This window comes from Eubalaena glacialis, chromosome 11 (genome assembly GCF_028564815.1).
Source record: "Eubalaena glacialis isolate mEubGla1 chromosome 11, mEubGla1.1.hap2.+ XY, whole genome shotgun sequence".
Classification (NCBI taxonomy): Eukaryota; Metazoa; Chordata; class Mammalia; order Artiodactyla; family Balaenidae; genus Eubalaena; species Eubalaena glacialis.
This window is the reverse complement of record NC_083726.1, coordinates 3,814,035-3,831,445: the sequence shown is the minus strand read 5'-3', so window position 1 is coordinate 3,831,445 and position 17,411 is coordinate 3,814,035. Positions and strand designations below refer to the sequence as shown.

Below are 17,411 nucleotides of genomic sequence, written 5' to 3'. Positions count from 1 at the left end.
ATCAACAAGGGTGAGCTTAAGACATAGGTGAAAGGGTCCAGTACGGCCGAGCCTCCAGCGTCTCGGTGTAGTGCGGGGATTTGTTTGGAGCTGTTTCGGGCCCGGAGTAGGTCCTCCTGGGCGCTCGCCGCTACAAATAGAACAGTGGCCGGAGCAGCGGGAGGGCAAGGAGCGGAGCTGGCATAGCACACATTTCGTTCCCGCAGGAGCGGCGTCCTGATGCGCAGGCACCGGGGGCTTTGTGCATTCCGCGCGAGGAGCTCGGGCGTCGCCGCGCAAACAAAGCCGCTTTGCAGCTCTCGCTCTTGCTCTCCGCCATTGGCTGCCGGGCCGCGACCTCCCCCCTGCGCTGGCAGAAGCCCAGCGCCTCGGCTGGGCACAAAGTCAGCCCCTCACCCTTGACGCATGGGGGGAGGGGCAGGCTCTCTGACAGCCCGGGGTGGGGTGGGCGGGGGGGGAGGGCGGTTGGTCGGAGTAGACAACTCTTCCCGGCGCCCGGCCCCTTTGCCCTTCATTCTTGTGGGTCCCCCGCCCGCCGCACTCGCCGCGGCAACTCCGCCACCTGTTGACGCGTCTTCCCAGCTTGCGTTCCCTTTCTTCTCTTGCATTCTGGGCTCCCCCGGACAAGGTCCTTCCCCGCCCGCCCCCAGCCCCGCGCTCTCCCCAGACTCGAGGGCACCCGCGCTTAGGTGCCCGGTCTAGACCAGCTCATCGCACAGACTGGCAGAGCCGGGCTCCCCGAGGGAGGAGGGGCCTCGCCAGCGTGGCCTGGGCCCCGGACGGGAACCTCCACCCTTCCCGCAGCCTCGCGCCCGCCCCTCCTAGACTTCAGCCCTTCCCAATGCGCGGGGCCGATCCCCAGCCGCAAGCCGTGTGCCATCGCGGTGCCGTGCCCACCCGCCCGGTGACCTTGGCGGTCCCTCCGCCTCTCCGGCCTCAGTTTCCCCCAGGTGCTGCAGCAGTGGGGCCGGCGGTGGGAGCCCCCGAGAGCGGCCCCACCCCCGCCCCCGCGGGCATCCAATCGGGCGCCGCCGTCCGGGGGCTGTGTCCCGCGCGGGGCGGGGCTTCCCGGCGGGCCACCCGCGCGAGCCGCCCCAGCGGCCCGGCCGGGGCGGGGGACGGAGGGGCGGCGCGTGCCGCGGGGGCGCGGCTGGCACGGTCGCGGGGAGGCGGCGCCGGGCATGGGCCGGGGACGCGACGGCCCCACGGCGGGGGCAGCGAGCGGCGGGGGCGGAGGCGGCCGCTAGCGCCTCTGCCCGGCGCCGCCTCCCTCGGCGCGCTCGCCCCGCGGACCGGCAGGCGGCGGACCGGCAGGCGGAGGGCCGCGGCCCCAGGTGCCAGGCGGCGGGCGGGCGCGCGCGGGGGCTCGGGGGCCGGGCTCCCCCCACCTCGAGACCCAGAGCGGCGGCGGACTGGGAGGGGCCGGGCGGCGCATGCGCGGGGCCCGGGGCGCGGGGCGAGGGCGCTTGCCGCGGGCTCGTGCCGGGGATCCCGGGGCCCAGGGGGCCGCCCCTTGCTCTGCCTCCCTCCGCGCGCCCGTGGCCTGCCCGGCGCCTCGGCGTTCACAGCTGTCGGTGGGGCTGGGACCTGGGCAGAGGTCGAGACCCGGGACCTCAGAGACACTGGGTCCTCAGGTTGTTCCCCCGGAGAGAAGGCCCACCAGGCGGGGGCATCAGGCGCGCCCTTCCTTCTGCGTGGTCGAGCTTGGGCGTCACCGACGGGGGGCGTTTCCCGAGAACGCCGGGGATCCCCTAGGCCAGGTAGCCGGAGGTCCCGGCAGACTGACCCTCGTGCGCCTGGCGGCCGAGGTCCTACGGGAGAGACTCACACGCGGCTTAGTCCACCTTTGAGGAACTGCCCCACTTTGCGCCTGGCGCAGTCGGGCGACCCAGACGGGCCGGGCCGGGCGAGCCCAGGGCAGTCTCCGCCGCGGGACGTCCTCCCGATCCCGGGGCCCGCGGGTCTGGCGCGGGCCGTCCGCGCCCGGGTCTCCCCGAGTTCCCGGCCGCGCAGGGCGGTGTTGGCGGAAGTCCGGAGGGTCGGTTCTGCCCGCACGGCCTCCCCAGACTAACAGGGAACAACTGGGCGCCCGTGCTTTCCTCGCCTTTTTAAGTTTAAAGGCTGGACCCGTGCCCCGAATGTCAAGGTTCTTTCTAAGAAAAGTCCACGGTTGTATAATGCCTTGGATTTCGCGGGGCGCTCTGGGACGTTCGGGGTTGCATGCCTACCCCCATCCCAGCCACCCCTCCCCAAACCAGGGAGCCCCTCCTCCCCCAGGGCTGCTTGGGAAGGGGTGCGTGGGGCCGGGAGGGGGTGGCAGGGTTTTCCTGGGGACGACCCTGCCACACCGTAGCCGTTGAAGACGCAGGGTCACGGTGACTTTCCTCTTTCAAGGTGGTGGAGAGTTGGGGAGAATCCAGAGGACATACCGTTGTAGTCATTTCGTCCTTTACCTTCTTACTGCCAAGGCTGCTGTGAAAGGCCCTGCCTCTGCTGTGAAGTAACAGTTTGTGGCCAGGCAAGTCCAGAACCAAGACGTTGCCATCACAGGTAAATAGAAGGTATGATTTACTCATTTTTCCAGAATGAAATAGTTAAGTCTTTACTTCCATTGCCCTACAGACTAGCAGTTTGGGGGTTAATTATTACCTTGTGATGCAACGGGTTAGATCTATTTTCATTTCTTTGAAAGTAAGATAAATGTGGATAGATTCCCTTTTAAGTTCTGAAAACTTTATTCTGTCAGTTTTACTGGGAACTTCCTTTCTTTATGGCAGGCAGGTTCCACGTAATTTAAAACTAGGTAATAAAACTGTGAGAAATGTTTTCACTTAACAGACACTTAACTTACAAATGCTGACAAGTAAAGAACACCGTGCCTTCTCTTAGCTGTTTTAATTCCAATCTGAATATCAAGCAGATGGCTTGCTGAGCTAGTTGGCCAGGTCTAGAACTGCCATCAGCCAGGACAGTGATACCCTGGAGAAGTGGGCCTGTGGTATAGATCGAGTGGTCACTGTGTGTGAGGGACCAGACAGTGAGCTTGACAAACGTCTATACAACTCTGAAGCAATAGCAAATTAATTGACCATAGAAAAAATGTTTTCCCTCTTCTCACATCTTGAACGTGTAAAAGTTATTCCATAATCATAAAATAATTCTTGTTATTAGCTCATGTTTGTCCAACTTGTACACAGATTTTTTTGGGGGGTGGGCTGCGTTGGGTCTTCATTGCGGCGAGCAGGGGCTACTCTTCGTTGCGCTGTGCGGGCTTCTCATTGCGGTGGCTTCTCTTGTTGCGGAGCACAGGCTCTAGGCACGCGGGCTTCAGTAGTTGTGGCACGTGGGCTCAGTAGTTGTGGCTCGCGGGCTTTAGGTGCGCAGGCTTCAGTAGTTGTGGCGCACAGGTTTAGTCGCTCCGCGGCATGTGGGATCTTCCGGGACCAGGGCTCAAACCCGTGTCCCCTGCAGTGGCAGGCGGATTCTTAACCACGGCGCCACCAGGGAAGTCCCTGTACACAGATTTTTAAACGTAGTATGTGTATGCGGGAGAGAGAATGAGAGAGACAGGAGAGAAAAAAAGGTGTTTCTTCTATATAAACTATTTTGTAATCTGCTTTATTAACCATTAGGTTATGAAAAATCTTTCCATGTGAATAAATGTGTTTGTACTTTATCATTTTAAATGTCTATATCATATTTCATTGTGTTTAGATACAATAATTATTAAGCCAATCCTTTAACATATGTATATTTTAAAATTCTTTTAGTCTGTGATTGTTTACGGAGGTTTCAGCTGCTCAGTATTGAGCAGGGCAACTGGGGATCTGCTCATGAAGTTGACTCTTAAACCAGAATATAAGAAGGGAGCTGAAAGGGGATGAAACTGGGGCGCAGAAAGGGAGACTGTTTTTGCCGCAGCACCTCGTGGTTTAGGGATTGGTAACCAGTGGTCTTTTCCTTGTGTGTTGTTCTATGGGCATCTGTGTTTTTATAATAAGGATTCTTTAAGTAATCTTCTTTAAAAAACTATTATTAAAATGTTTCTTTGCTTACTGTAAACAGATTTTAAACATGCCACGTTTCTCTCTTTCCTCTCTCAGTCTGTGTGTGAATGGATATATTCTTTTTTTTTAATAGTTTTAATTTATTTTTAAAATTTATTTATTTTATTTATTAATTATTTATGGCTGCGTTGGGTCTTTGTTGCCGCGCGCGCGGGCTTTTCTCTACTTGCGGTGAGCGGGGGCTGCTCTTCTTTGCGGTGCACTGGCTTCTCACTGCAGTGGCTTCTCTTGTTGGGAGCACGGGCTCTAGGCGCGCGGGCTTCAGTAGTTGTGGCACGCAGGCTCAGTAGTTGTGGCGCGCGGGCTTAGTTGCTCCGCGGCATGTGGGATCTTCCGGGACCAGGTCTCAAAACTGTGTCCCCTACACTGGCAGGCGGATTCTTAACCACTGCGCCACCAGGGAAACCACGGATGTATTCTTAATGGCAAATAGGATGAGTGTCTTAACTTCCAAGTGGCCGGTGTTTGGGGGTGAACGTTTGTACTAATTTTGTTGCATCGCAGTTAGAGGATGTGGCTTTTTGGGAATTTGAGGGCCTCTGTTTTTATTTCTGGTTTTGGTGGCTTGGTATAGGCTTCATAGACACTTCAAATAAAGCCATAGTTTCTGTTTATAGGATAGACATTTGCTGTGTCTGTTATTTCTGCCTTCGTAATTACAAAGAACCAGCTAGCTCACGTCTAAGGCCATGTGGTTAGGGAAAATTAGGCAAAGAATTTTAATTTCCAACTTGGTGTGAAGATAGGTTTAAGGTAAGAACCAAACAGGAAAAGCCCTAGATGTCCCAGTGGACCTGATTTAAAAGAACTTGTTTGTTCTTCCAAGTATTTCTGTCACTTGCATGCAGTGATGTGTACTGTGGGTAACAGACATCACCTAGTCTGGTTTGCTTGTTGTTTGGAGGTGTGTTCCTTCTTTGCTTCTAGAGTATTTAATTAGTATCTTGTAGCAATATTGTGGAAAGGTTTATGCACTTCAAAAGGTGAAGTGATTACTCCTTACTAAGTCAGACATATTATTAGTTATTTTGGTAGTTGAGCTGCATTTGTTTTGAGGTCGGCATATAGTACCAGAAAAAGTACTTGAGAATTTTGGTTTGCATCAGAGATGCAGCTTGACATAGTGGAAGAGGTGTTAGGTCATCCCCAGGTTTGATTCTCGTCCCTTCGAGGCTGCCTGCCGGGCCTGGGGATCTCTGTTCACCTCTCTAAATGCTGTTTTCTCATCACAAAACGGAGTTCCTCTCCTTTCCACCTCTTTGAAGGGTTGGGAGGCTCAAAAGTGGTGGCTTATGTGAAGATTTCTTTGTAACAAGTAAAAAGGCATATTTAGCCCAGGCAGTGTCTTAAAGAAGCACACCTTGTACTGCCTGCCTCTCCCTGAGCCGGATCTGGTAACTGTGTTACTTTTGCTCTGACCTTTTGGTGACTTTTCAAAGGCTTTTGGAAAGAAGCACATCCCCCACCCCAAATATATACTTCTTCTCATTTTTGAGTAGGTAATCGAGAGCCCTACACCAGTAAGAACAAAACTGTCCTGAGCAGTTTTTGTTTTCTCTGCACATGGTTATGCCCTCAGGTTTGTTTGTTTGTTTGTTTGTTTGTTTATTTATTTATTTATTTACGGCTGCGTTGGGTCTTTGTTGCTGCGTGCTGGCTTTCTCTAGTTGAGGCAAGCTGGGGCCACTCTTCATTGTGGTGCGCGGGCTTCTCATTGCGGTGGCTTCTCTTGTTGTGGAGCACGGGCCTTCTAGGCATGCGGGCTTCAGTAGTTGTGGCTCGGGGGTCCAGAGTGCAGGCTCAGTAGTTGTGGCGCACGGGCTTAGTTGCTTCGCGGCATGTGGGATCTTCCCGGACCAGGGCTCGAACCCGTGTCCCCTGCATTGGCAGGCAGGTTCTTAACCACTGCGCCACCAGGGAAGTCCCTGCCCTCAGGTTTTTATGGTGATATATTTTGCATTCGTCTTTACTCCGGTATCCCCAGACCATGAAAACAACTGTTCCTCATCCTTGGAGGGTCTGCGGAGATGCAGGCTGGGTGAAATCTTCCCCCACCAGGGCTGCTCCTGGGTGCTGCCCTACCTCACTTTCCCCGCTGAGTCCACCTTGATGAGAACGGAGTATGTGTTAATCAGTTCTGCCCGGCTGGTCCTATATACTGAGTAGGCCCTCCACATCTGCAGGTTCTGTATCCACCAGTTCAACCAACCATGGATTGAAAATATTCGGGAAAAAAAATTCCAGAAAGTTCCAGAAAACAAAACTTGAATTTACCACATTCCATAAGTATTTATATAGCATTTACATTGTATTCACAACTATTTACATTGCATGTATGTTGTATTAGTTATTATAAGTAATCTAGAGATGATTTAAAGTATACAAAGGATGTGCGTAGGTTATGTGCAAACACTACACCTTTGTATATAAAGGACTTGAGCCTCTACAGATTTTGGTATCCCCAGGGGGTCCTGGAACCAGTCCCCTGAGGATGCTGAGGGAGGACTCTGAATGTTCATTGAACAAATAAGAGATGAACAGAATTTAATTCAATAAGAATTTATCGATTTTTTTTCTTTTTACAGTACTCAGATATGGGTGGGAGCTGGCTGGGGGGGACTTAGAAGTACAGCAGGGGGCCTACCCACCGCAAGAGGGTTTCCCCTTGGCATTCTGCAGTTTCCCTCAAACCTCGGATGACGAGAGCCCATCCTTGCGGTGTGTTCCTGCACGCCATGCTGGACTCCCACGCGTGGCTCCCATGGCATAGGTGTTATAAAGGTGGCAGCTGCAGTTCAAATTATTCTATTTATAATTATCACTAGATTTGGGGTATGTTAAACATTAAATAGACTTTTTATGAGATGGCCTGAGCATCTAATTAAATAAAATGCTCTTTCTTTCTGCAAGATCACGGATTCTAATTCCAAACAACTGACTCAGAAGGAAAGAGGTGTGTTTAAACATTTGGGAGTTGGGAAGTGTTTCTATTTAACGGGGCAAGGGTCCTGCTGGCCCTCCAGTTGTGGAGATAAGATAGGCACAGGAGAAGTTAGTGAAAGCATTGGAGAGGTTTAAGTCTTCTGTGTTCCAGACGCAGCACTCATCCGACTGCTTTTAATTTTTTTTAATTTTTAAAAAATGTTATTGAAGTATAGTTGATTTACAATGTTGTGTGAATTTCTGCTGTACAGCAAAGTGACTCAGTTATACGCATATATATTCTTTTTCATGTTCTTTTCCATCATGGTTTATCACAGGATATTGCATGTAGTTCCCATCTGACTGCTTTTATTTTGCTCTATTTAAAGAGGTTTGCAAATAAAGAGGAATGGCTGTTTCTCTTCTGATCCGCTTGCCTTTACACTTTTAACTCAGAGGTCACAAGTACACCTTTGAAAAAGGATCACCTGAATAGTAAGAGTTAGGAAAGCAAAGGCAGAATGAATTGTCTCAAAGCTTATGAAGCTTCACATGAAAGATTGGAAATGATAATACAGTTAAGTAAACAGTATACTGTAGTTCCTTCCCCCGCCCCCCCAACCTCGACCACTTTTAAGAGTGAGTGAGGCACCAGGCTCCCTGCAGCCATTTGTAACTGAATAAGTCTGTGGTTATGTGATAACCACACTGAGGTGACAAATTGCCAAGTTCTAGTAAAAGAGATCTAGTTATTTAGAAGTTGACATGTGGCTGCCTCCCTCCCTTTCTGAAACAGTCTAAGAAATTGTTAGCCTGACGTGTATTTAAGTGCATATTTACAATGAAACAATAAGGCTTGTAAAATACAGGATTGCAGAATCAAGTGACAATCAAATCTTGATCTGAAATCAAGTTTTCTTCTATTACCTAGATGTTAAATGGGATTTTTTTTTTTTTTTACCAGAAGAATTTTTAGAAGCATTTTCAGGCAGTGTTCCTTCTTGCACAAGTTGACATCTGTGAGGCTGCCAGCATGAAGAGTGTTTTCCCCTCTGTCTAGGATTATGAATAAATTTGATAATTCTAGGCGGTAGTCTCATTTTGGCTCATTTTGTGGGACAGCTTGATAAGTGGGTTAGTGTCTTATTTATTCACTGTTCGCTCACTTTATTTCTGGTTTTCTAACTGTGTGTTGGGGATGGGATTAACAGGACTGATGTGTAAAAGGAAAATTGTTCCGAGAAATTTGAAATTTGCTTTCAACAGGAGCATCTCTTGGTGTGTGGAAGTTAGTTATAACACAAACAAAAGGGTAATATTTGATGTGTTTACGACATCCTTGGATTTTAGGATTCGTGGAGGGAGTTATTTTGCTTGAGTATTACAATCACCTTTTTTGCCCACTTTGAAACCCGTCGCAGAATCTGTCACCAGCTCTAGGCAAGGGGACTCCTGCCCCATCTCTGCAGAGTCCTCCCGATGGTTCACAGCAAGCGGTCCAAAGCGCATGGAGGTTCAGAAAATGACCTTCCTTCTCGCCATTCTTAGAAAAGCTCACTTGTCAAGAGCCCTTTCCAGAAAGGAAGGCATTCCATTGCTGTAGTTCTCAAATCATAAAAATAAACCTCATCCATTACGTTCAGTGAGGGATCCTGAGAGACATGAGTAGGTAAAAAAAAAAAACCCACAAAGTTCAATTGTGCAAAAATATTCACGGCGGGAGCTTGACGGGGAGTGATATCCCAAAAAGAAGACTTTGAGAAAGAAAAGAGTCGTGAAGAGAAAGGCTTGAGAATATTGACATGCAGTGAGGGCTGATGTTGCTTGAGAGAAAAGACCGGCACAAACAGGGTTAAAAGGATGTGTGGGACAAGATGACAGAAGGTTGTGAGGGTGGAAATGTTGGTGTCTGAGCCAGAGACAGAAGGTTCTGGACCTGGGGAGGGAGGAAAGGTCAGGCTGCTTGCACGCACTCGGGAGGGGGAGAAGGAGGATGGATCTAGATCGATGGATCTCTAGTGGTGGTGGGAGTGCGACCCACCCTCCACCCGAGCAGCCTGGAAACCAAAGATTGTAACTGTCCGCCAGCACAGGGGCAGGAAGTCACGATCCAGCGCTGGTGTGCTGAACCGAAAGGGGAGGGTTCCCATTCCTGGCCGAGGGTGACCACGACTGGCGACAGGAGGAAGGGTTAAGTGGGAAGCGTTCAGTGACGAGCAGGAGTAATTCTTTCCAAGGCCCGGCTTTGTGTGTGAATATCGGTACCTAGCAGGACACAACGTTGTCAATCAGTACTTCAATAAAATAAATTTTAAAAGAAGAGTATCTAGCAGGTTATCAATATAAGAAGAGAAAATAGGGTCTTTCACTCTGGAAACCAAAAATTATCGACTGTTTTCCTGCTGCCTGCCTTCTCTTCACTTAGTTGAGTCTAACAGAGTTAGCTTTTAGTGTCTAGGTCAGAAGTCTAAGTGAAAGTGAGTATCTAACCACATTCAAGGATGGCCAATAATCTCTAATACTAATAGGGGCACAAACCTTAAGAGAAAGAAGATTCTAGAAGGAAAAACAATAGCCAGGAAAGCAGATACATCCATGGCTGATTCACAGACTGGAACACAAAACCTTGGACGGGCTCAGTAACTCTGGAATGAATGAATTCAAATGCAGGCTTTCTTCGTCAGATAAATCATTTTCTAGAAGGTGTTTCAGAAAGATTCATGCCCAATTCTGATATCAGATCTGGTACGGTCTCTTTCAGAAGGAGACCTCTGAAAGACAAGAGCTAGTAAATAAAATTTAGGAAAGGAATGACTTTTAAGAGATGAAAAGATGAAATTCCAACCGAAGGTATTAGCACCTCCATCCAGCTGCCGTCTTCGTATTTGTAGATGTGAAGTTACATTGAACCAGGGCAATGGAAGTTCACCAAAGTTGTACTTTGTCATTGCTGTCATGACCTCGGGCCCCACGTCCACCAGCCTTCCTGACGTCACCCGACCCTCCCGGAGACTCAAACTCAGACTGTCCGGTTCTGAGCCCCCCCGAGTTTTCCCTCCCCGACCCTGGTCTTCCTCCCCGTCTGGTAAGTGGCCTCCAGGAGGGCAGTGAGGGCAGGACAGGTGCAGGGTCCTGACCCACTTAGCAGCTCTCGGCCACAGACGGACCACTCATCTGCCCGCACCTCAGTTTCCTTGTCTACAAATGGGGCAGGTGCTAATGCTTTGCGTGGGAGACTGTTGCCTGGCGCAGAGTGAGAACGCTTTTTACTTTTTCATTTTTTGTTTTTTTTGGCCGTGTTGCACAGCTTGTGGGATCTTAGTTCCCCAACCAGGAATCCAACCCGGGCCCTCGGCAGTGAAAGTGCGGAGTCCTAACCACTGGACCGCCAGGGAATTCCCAAGGCCGCTTTAAAAAAATTTTTTTTAGTTTATTCACGTACAGTTGATTTACAATGTTGTGTCAATTTCTGCTGTACGGCAAAGTGATTGTTTTATATATATATTCTTTTTCCTATTCTTTTCCATTATGGTTTATCACAGGATACTGAATGTAGCTCCCTGTGCTTTACAGTAGGACCTTGCTGTTAATGCTTTCATTGTTTCCTTGCTTGTTGTTAACTGTCCAGCCATAACACGGACTCATCCTTCCTCATTTATCAGCTCCCGTGGTGACTGGGAGGGCAGGGCCCTGACTCTCAGGGGCCGATGTTCTTCCTCCATGGCCAGATCCTTGTTTGTGGCTGGGACATTCCTTCACCCTGCCCCTCATCCCCACCTCACCCCTTACCTCTACCCCCTACCCTGGAGATCTCAGCTGAAAACTTTCTTAGGGAAACCTTCCAGAACTGCCTGCCCGGTCAGGTCTCTCTGATGCAACGCCTGTAAGCTTGCCCATTACATGTTCATCTGCATGGCCTCTTGGTGAAAGTCGCTCTCCCCGATGAGTCACAGACCCCAGGGGGCAGGAAACCATAGCTGCCCCGCTCTCTACCGCCCAGGAGGTACTGCCAACAGGTGCTGCAGGACCGGCTGGGTGAACATGCAGCTCCGGTCAGGCTACCCTACGTTTGAGATTCCTTCCAGGCTTAATCAAACGCCACCTCCTTCATGAAGCCTTCCTTGATTCCCCCCTGAATGAGAGGCAGGAATTTTGTCACTCAGACACCCTATAGCATTTTTTTTAAAAATAAGTTTATTTATTTACTTATTTTTGGCTGCGTTGAGTCTTTGTTGCTGCGCGGGCTTTCTCTAGTTGAGGCGAGCGGGGGCTACTCTTCATTGCGGTGCGCGGGCTTCTCACTGCGGTAGCGTCTCTTGTTGTGGAGCACGGGCTCTAGGCGCGCGGGCTTCAGTAGTTGTGGCACGCAGGCTCAGTAGTTGTGGCTCGCGGGCTCTAGAGCGCAGGCTCAGTAGCTGTGGTGCACGGGCTTAGTAGCTCCGCGGCATGTGGGATCTTCCCGGACCAGGGCTCGAACCCGTGTCCCCTGCACTGGCAGGCAGATTCTTAACCACTGCGCCACCAGGGAAGTCCACCCTGTAGCATTTTGAATCTCTCTGGCTGGACATATTCTGCCTTCACCTCAGCAACTGTTTATTGAGCACTTCAGTCATTCATCCCAGAGCTCATTCATTTATTCAGCGCACCTTCCGTGAGCTCCTGCTCTGTGCCGGGCAGTGTCCCAAGAGCTGGGGACAGCAGTGGAAAACGGCAGGCACCATTCCCTGCCATCAGGAAGCACTGCATTACATGACAAGCAGGACTCCTAGGTTCAGAGGAGAGGCAGGTACCCAAGCAACACGGTGCCGCGTGGTGAGAACCAGCCTAGAAGGCCTGATAGGTGAGGCTGCCCTTCCCTGAGCCTCTCGGCGGCCAGGGAGCAGTGGTGTTCCAACAGTGATCTGCACGTGCGGCTCAAGAAATATTTGTCCTTAAAATTTCCTTTCAACTAAAGGAACTAAGTTGGGAGAAAGGAAAAGAGTGAATAAAAATGATCCAAGCAATTGTAGAACCCATCTTAGTTCGCCTGTCGATTATCTTCGTATTTCACTTAGCATTACGTGCTCAAGTGAAATCCTTTTGAACCACTTAGGTCAGCAGGATTTAACTCTTAGATGCATATTAACTCTCATCTAATGACCTATTTTCAGAAAACACCACACATTTAGTTGCGGTGTCTGCCTTCTCTTTGTCGCTGATAGTTCCGGCATGAAAAGCAGATAAGCCCTCTGAGCAGTGATTCTGTCTTCATCACAGAAGCGTGACAATCGCTTCCTGAAAGGAGCAGGGACACGAGGGATCGTGTGTGCCATTAGCTTGACATCGTTTGGTTTCATAGTCATGAATGAGGCGAATTAGTCCTTAGACACACGCAAGCCCCTTTCCTAGGATAATAGACGGGTGAAGTCTGTGCCTCCAGGGCTTCTGGCTTCTTGCTTTGTGGCTGGGAAGGTGGGGAGAGAGGCAGCTCTATCCTGCCCAGGAGGTTAGGAGCCCGGGTACGTCAGGCGGGAGCAGGGCTGGCTTCCAGAGGTGCCAGAGAAATCCCTCTGGCTGCCCTCCTCCATGGATGTGACGATGCGCTGGGTCGCCTTTTAACAGCAGACTCGCCTCTTTGTATCAGGCTCCCTAAAAACCAGGCAGTGGAGATGGGTTTGAGGTCTTCTAAAAGTCAAGTTTACTGAGGTATAATGTACATGCAGTAAAATCCATCCTTTTTGGATGGACAATTCTGTGCATTTTGAAAACCATCTGTGGCCGATTTTCTTGCTGGTCGTCAGCCAGAGGTGCCCACATTTCTTGGCGTGTGGCCCCTTGGTTGTCAAAACCTGCAACATGGCTCAAGTCCTTCTCATGCTCTGAATCTCTAGGACCTCCCCTTCTGCCTCCTTTCAGCCGGAGAACATTCTCTGCTTTTAAGGGGTCAGGCGATTCGATTGGGCCCACCTGGATAATCCAGAACATTCTCCCCTCTCAGGCCTGCACCTGTGTCAGTCCCCTGTGGCTGCTGTCACAGAGCACGATCTGTGTGGCTTTAAAGAACAGAAATTTATTCTTGTGCAGTCCTAGGGGCCAGAAGTCTGAACTCAAGGTGTCGGCAGGGCCGCCCTCTCTCTGAGACTCTGGGTAGACTCCTTCCTCGCCTCCTCTTTAGTTCTGGTGGTGCCCATCAACCCTTGGCATTCTTTGGCTTGTGGAAGCATCACTCCAGTCTCCACCTGTCATCACATGGCATTCTCGGTCTGTGTGTGTGTCCAAATTTCCACTTTTTATAAGGACACCAGTCATATGGGATTAAGGATCCACTCCACTCCGGTATAACCTCATCATAACTATATCCGCAAAGAGCCCTATTTCCAATAAGGTCACATTCTGAAGTACTGGAGGTTAGGATGTGGACATACCTTTTTGGGGGACAGAAGTGAACCCGTGATGGCACCCTCGGTCACATCTGCAGAGCCCCTTCTGCCACGCATGGTGACATAGCCATAGGCTCCAGGATTGGAGCATGGACATCTTTGGGGCCATTAACTGGCACCATTCCATGGTCACACCCTCATGGAACTCACAGTCTACAGGCAACTAACACCCGTTCAAGGAGTTTCGGAGACTTGAGACCCCACTAAACATGTTCTGTCCATATTCAAAGGTGGGTGACCTGTTCAGAGCCTAGCTCTGTCAATTAGGGACGAATCTATAGCATCAAAGATAAGGAGTCATGATCAGAGGTGCCTGGTGTGTTAGGCGGCTTAGGTAGGGCTGGTCCTGTGGACCTCACACAGGGCGATGGAAGGCTTAGGGGACAGACATGTATGAATCACAGCACCGTGAGTGCAGAGCCTGGTAGCCCCTTTCTTTCCCTCCATCAGGCTGGTGCCAAGGGGAAAACACAGGTGACTGGAGGGGCTAGAGAGCCAGGGGGTGGTGGGGCCCCGTGGGACTCTCCCAGCTCCGTGTGCCTGCTACGGGAGGGAAGGGTACCGTAAGTGTGCTCTTTCCCCACGTAGGGAGGCCTTCCCCTTAGTTATAATGGCAGCCTCTCCCCGACCCTATCTCCATCTCACATAGTATAAGCTTTACTGGTCTGTTTCTCATCTGTTTCCCCTAGAATAGCAGCCCCACGAGGGCGGGGGAATTCGTCTGTTTTTGTCTGTTTTCTTCACTGCTGTACCCAAACTGGCTATCACAGGAGGCACCTAAAAATATCTGCTGAATGAACAGAGCTTTCCACTCTGCTTAATGATCTGTGCCCTCCTGCTTGTTGAAAAGATAACAGTTTTTCTGTTCTACAGTTGTATTAGCATATTATTAGAAAGTTGTTATTATTTGAGTAATACTGCCTGAATATGAGGAAAACCTTAAGGAACTATAATCATTTTTCTATATTCCGGTCTATGGATTTTATTGAAGAGTACAGAAATACTTCTTTGTAACTCTGGAAGTGAAAAATAAAGAGAAAAATAGCCATTTCAAACTGTGGAGCTGATAAGTATTCAATGGTTTTAAAATGTTAAGCTGGAGGCTCCATTGCTGATGATGGCTTAGCAGTTTGGAAGTCAACTCAGAAAAGGTGGACAGAATCTTTAAACATATGCCAAGGCATTGGCAAGCTCATGAGGTGGTGAGCAGTTGCCAGGCTGAGATCTGGAGAAGGTGGAAACTTGATATTTGGGGTCATTTTGTCCCTGGGGTGTTGGCTAATTTATGGAAGAAGCACTTAGGAACCTAAATACTTCCATGGGGCTAGGAGTCAAAAGTTGAGCTATAAAGGCTCCAAGAAGGGAAGACCCTGGTAAACATCCCAAACTCTGGATTGGGGCCCCAAAAAGCTGCCCCGTAGGAACACAGGTGACCTGGAAGTCAATCCGTTGCTCCAGAACTAAAGGCATGTTCTAAGTAATCTCAGTCCTTGAGGTTGGATTAAGGTGCTTCCAGACTACTAGGACCTCTGATGCCTGGCAGAAGCAAACGAATATCCTCTCTGGAGAACAAAGCGTCATCCTCAGCTGCTATTTCTATCAGCAGTTTTTCAAATACAGGCAGTCCTCACTTTGCACATTTCCATTATGCACAAATTTCATTACCACAGTTAATTAAATAACACCAGTCTCCCTACACCAGGGCTCCTATTTCAGTTATCAGGGATTAAGCACTGAGTAGCTGTGAAAACACAGTCTCAGCTGCCAGCTCCCCAGTCCACAAATCACTACATAGATAACAGATGTGCATAGGATCAGTGACCAATCCCGTCACTCCTTTCAGAGTCCTTCTGTGATTGGTCCCTGCGCATCCGTCAGTCAGTTCACCTACAGACAGCAAAGTGTGTCCTGGTGTTGCCTCCTTGTCTCCCAGTGAAAAACCCACGTGATGCTTTATAAAAAAAGGATAAGTGAGAGGAATTGGCCAACAAAGATGAAAGTGCAGCAAATAAGTCGAAAATGATAATGCTGGAAGTAAAACTAGAGTCGAACATCAATGGAGTTCTAGAAGAAATAGTGACCGTGGGAACGTGGACACTGCTGCCAGTTCAAGAGACTCCAGAGGGGCAGCCAGAGGAATGTGGTAAAAGTGACTTATCGACATACTTGAGGGATTGCCCTGGTGGCCCAGTGGGTAAGACTCCACACTCCCAATGCAGGGGGCCTGGGTTCCATACCTGGTCGGGGAACTGGATCCCACAAGCATGCCGCAACTAAGAGTTTGCATGCCGCAACTAAGGAGCACATGTGCCGCAACTAAAGAGCCCACGTGCCTCAACTAAGGAGCCTGCCGGCTGCAACTAAGACCCGGTGCAAACAAATAAATAAATAAATAGAATAGAATAAAATAAAAGATATTAAAAAAAAACATGCTTGAGGAATATGGTTGAAGATGTCACACAGGAAGTGAGCCCAGCCCCAACAAAAATCACATTAAAGAACTCTGTAAGACATTTCATGACATTGAAAGTGCAAAGCATAAAATGTTGGAGGCCCACCCAAACTTAGAAAGGAGTTTGACAATTTGGTAAGGCATAGAAGAGAAGTTTGCTCCGAATTGAAAGTTATACAGTAAGAAGGCAGCAGGCACGGTCCAAACTACTCTTGGCAAGTTTTTTACAACAAAATAAAACATTTTTAATTCTCAGTGATTTTAATTCTTGGTGATGCTAACGTCTTACATTATAATCTACTAAATAAATATTAGTTTTACTGTATCTTATATTTCCCTCTGCATTCACAGCTGATAATAAGAGATATTTTAATGTTTTGACAATAACTTTAAAGGTCATGGTGCACTTGTTATTTTTACCGTTGATTAGTAAAATCACTTTGCATAATTTCTGCTTGCATGATGCTTTTTATGGTCTTGCATTACCATGCAAATCAAGCGTGTTTTTTACAGTAATGGCACAAACAAAACCAAGCGTATGGGACAACTCATGAACCAGCAAAAATAATAAATGATAGAAATAGACCTACATGACTCTAAATATTAGACTTAAAAGACGTAAACTTTAAAATAAACTTGCTTATTATATTCAGGAAGATGAAAGGTAAGATTGGGAATTTTGGTAGAACACTAGAAATTGTAATTTTAGAAAGGACATTGATTTGAAAAAAAGTAGGAATCATAAAACTGAAAAAAAAAACCCCTGAAATTATGTACTCTGTAAAAAGATATAATAGCAGAGTAGATACAACAACACAACTGATGTGAGAATTGGTGAGTAATAAAATACATCAGAAATAATATCTAAAGTGAAGCACAAAGAGACAAAAGGATGGACTACAAATATAGAGAATATAGTGATGAATTCTACCATACATACAATTGAAATCCTAAGAGGACAAGAAAGAGAAATGGGACAGAAACAATATTTGAAGAGATAGTGGCTGAAGTTTTTCCAACACTGATGAAAGACATTAAGTTACAGATTTAAGACTCCTATAGAACTACAAGCAGAGTTAAAAACCAAAAAAATCCATACCTACACACCCTATAGTAAAACTGCTGAAAAAACAAAGGCAAAGCGATAATCTTAAAAGAAGCTAGAGGTTAAAAACAAAAAACAAAACCAGACATTACTTTCAAAGGAGCAGCAAGTCAGAGAGAAATTCTCAACCAAAACGATGGAAGCCAGAAGACAGTGGAAAGACATTTTCAATGTGCTGAAAGTCGAGTTTATTCCAGGAATAAAAGATTAGTTTAACATTGAAAAAGTAATCAAGCATCAACAAATACAAAATGCTTCTGGATAAAATGCACGAGACCTGGACAGTGAAATCTATCAAACGTGGCTGAGAGAAATTTTGAAAGACCTAAATAAATGACAAGTTACAGCATGCTCAGTATCGTTAAGATGGCAGTTCTTCCCAAAATGATCTACAGATTTGAGTGATCAAAATTGAATCTTAGCATGCCTATTTGTAGAATTTGACA

The 17,411-nt window shown here is 48.4% G+C and overlaps 1 protein-coding gene across 5 annotated transcripts in view; it reads left to right on the top strand.

Annotated features, from left to right (window-relative positions):
* The first annotated feature begins 1,250 nt into the window (after positions 1-1,250).
* The window catches only part of PPARA (peroxisome proliferator activated receptor alpha), a 70,612-nt gene continuing 54,451 nt past the window's right edge, over positions 1,251-17,411 (top strand). For 2 of the 5 annotated variants that reach the window (XM_061206221.1, XM_061206217.1), the window contains exons 1-2: positions 1,698-1,760; positions 2,395-2,561. The gene's annotated coding sequence lies outside the window, so the exon portion shown is untranslated. Of the gene's footprint in view, positions 1,335-1,689; positions 1,761-2,394; positions 2,562-17,411 lie in introns of those variants that run through there. The other 3 variants (XM_061206218.1, XM_061206219.1, XM_061206220.1) reach the window with 3 other exon arrangements.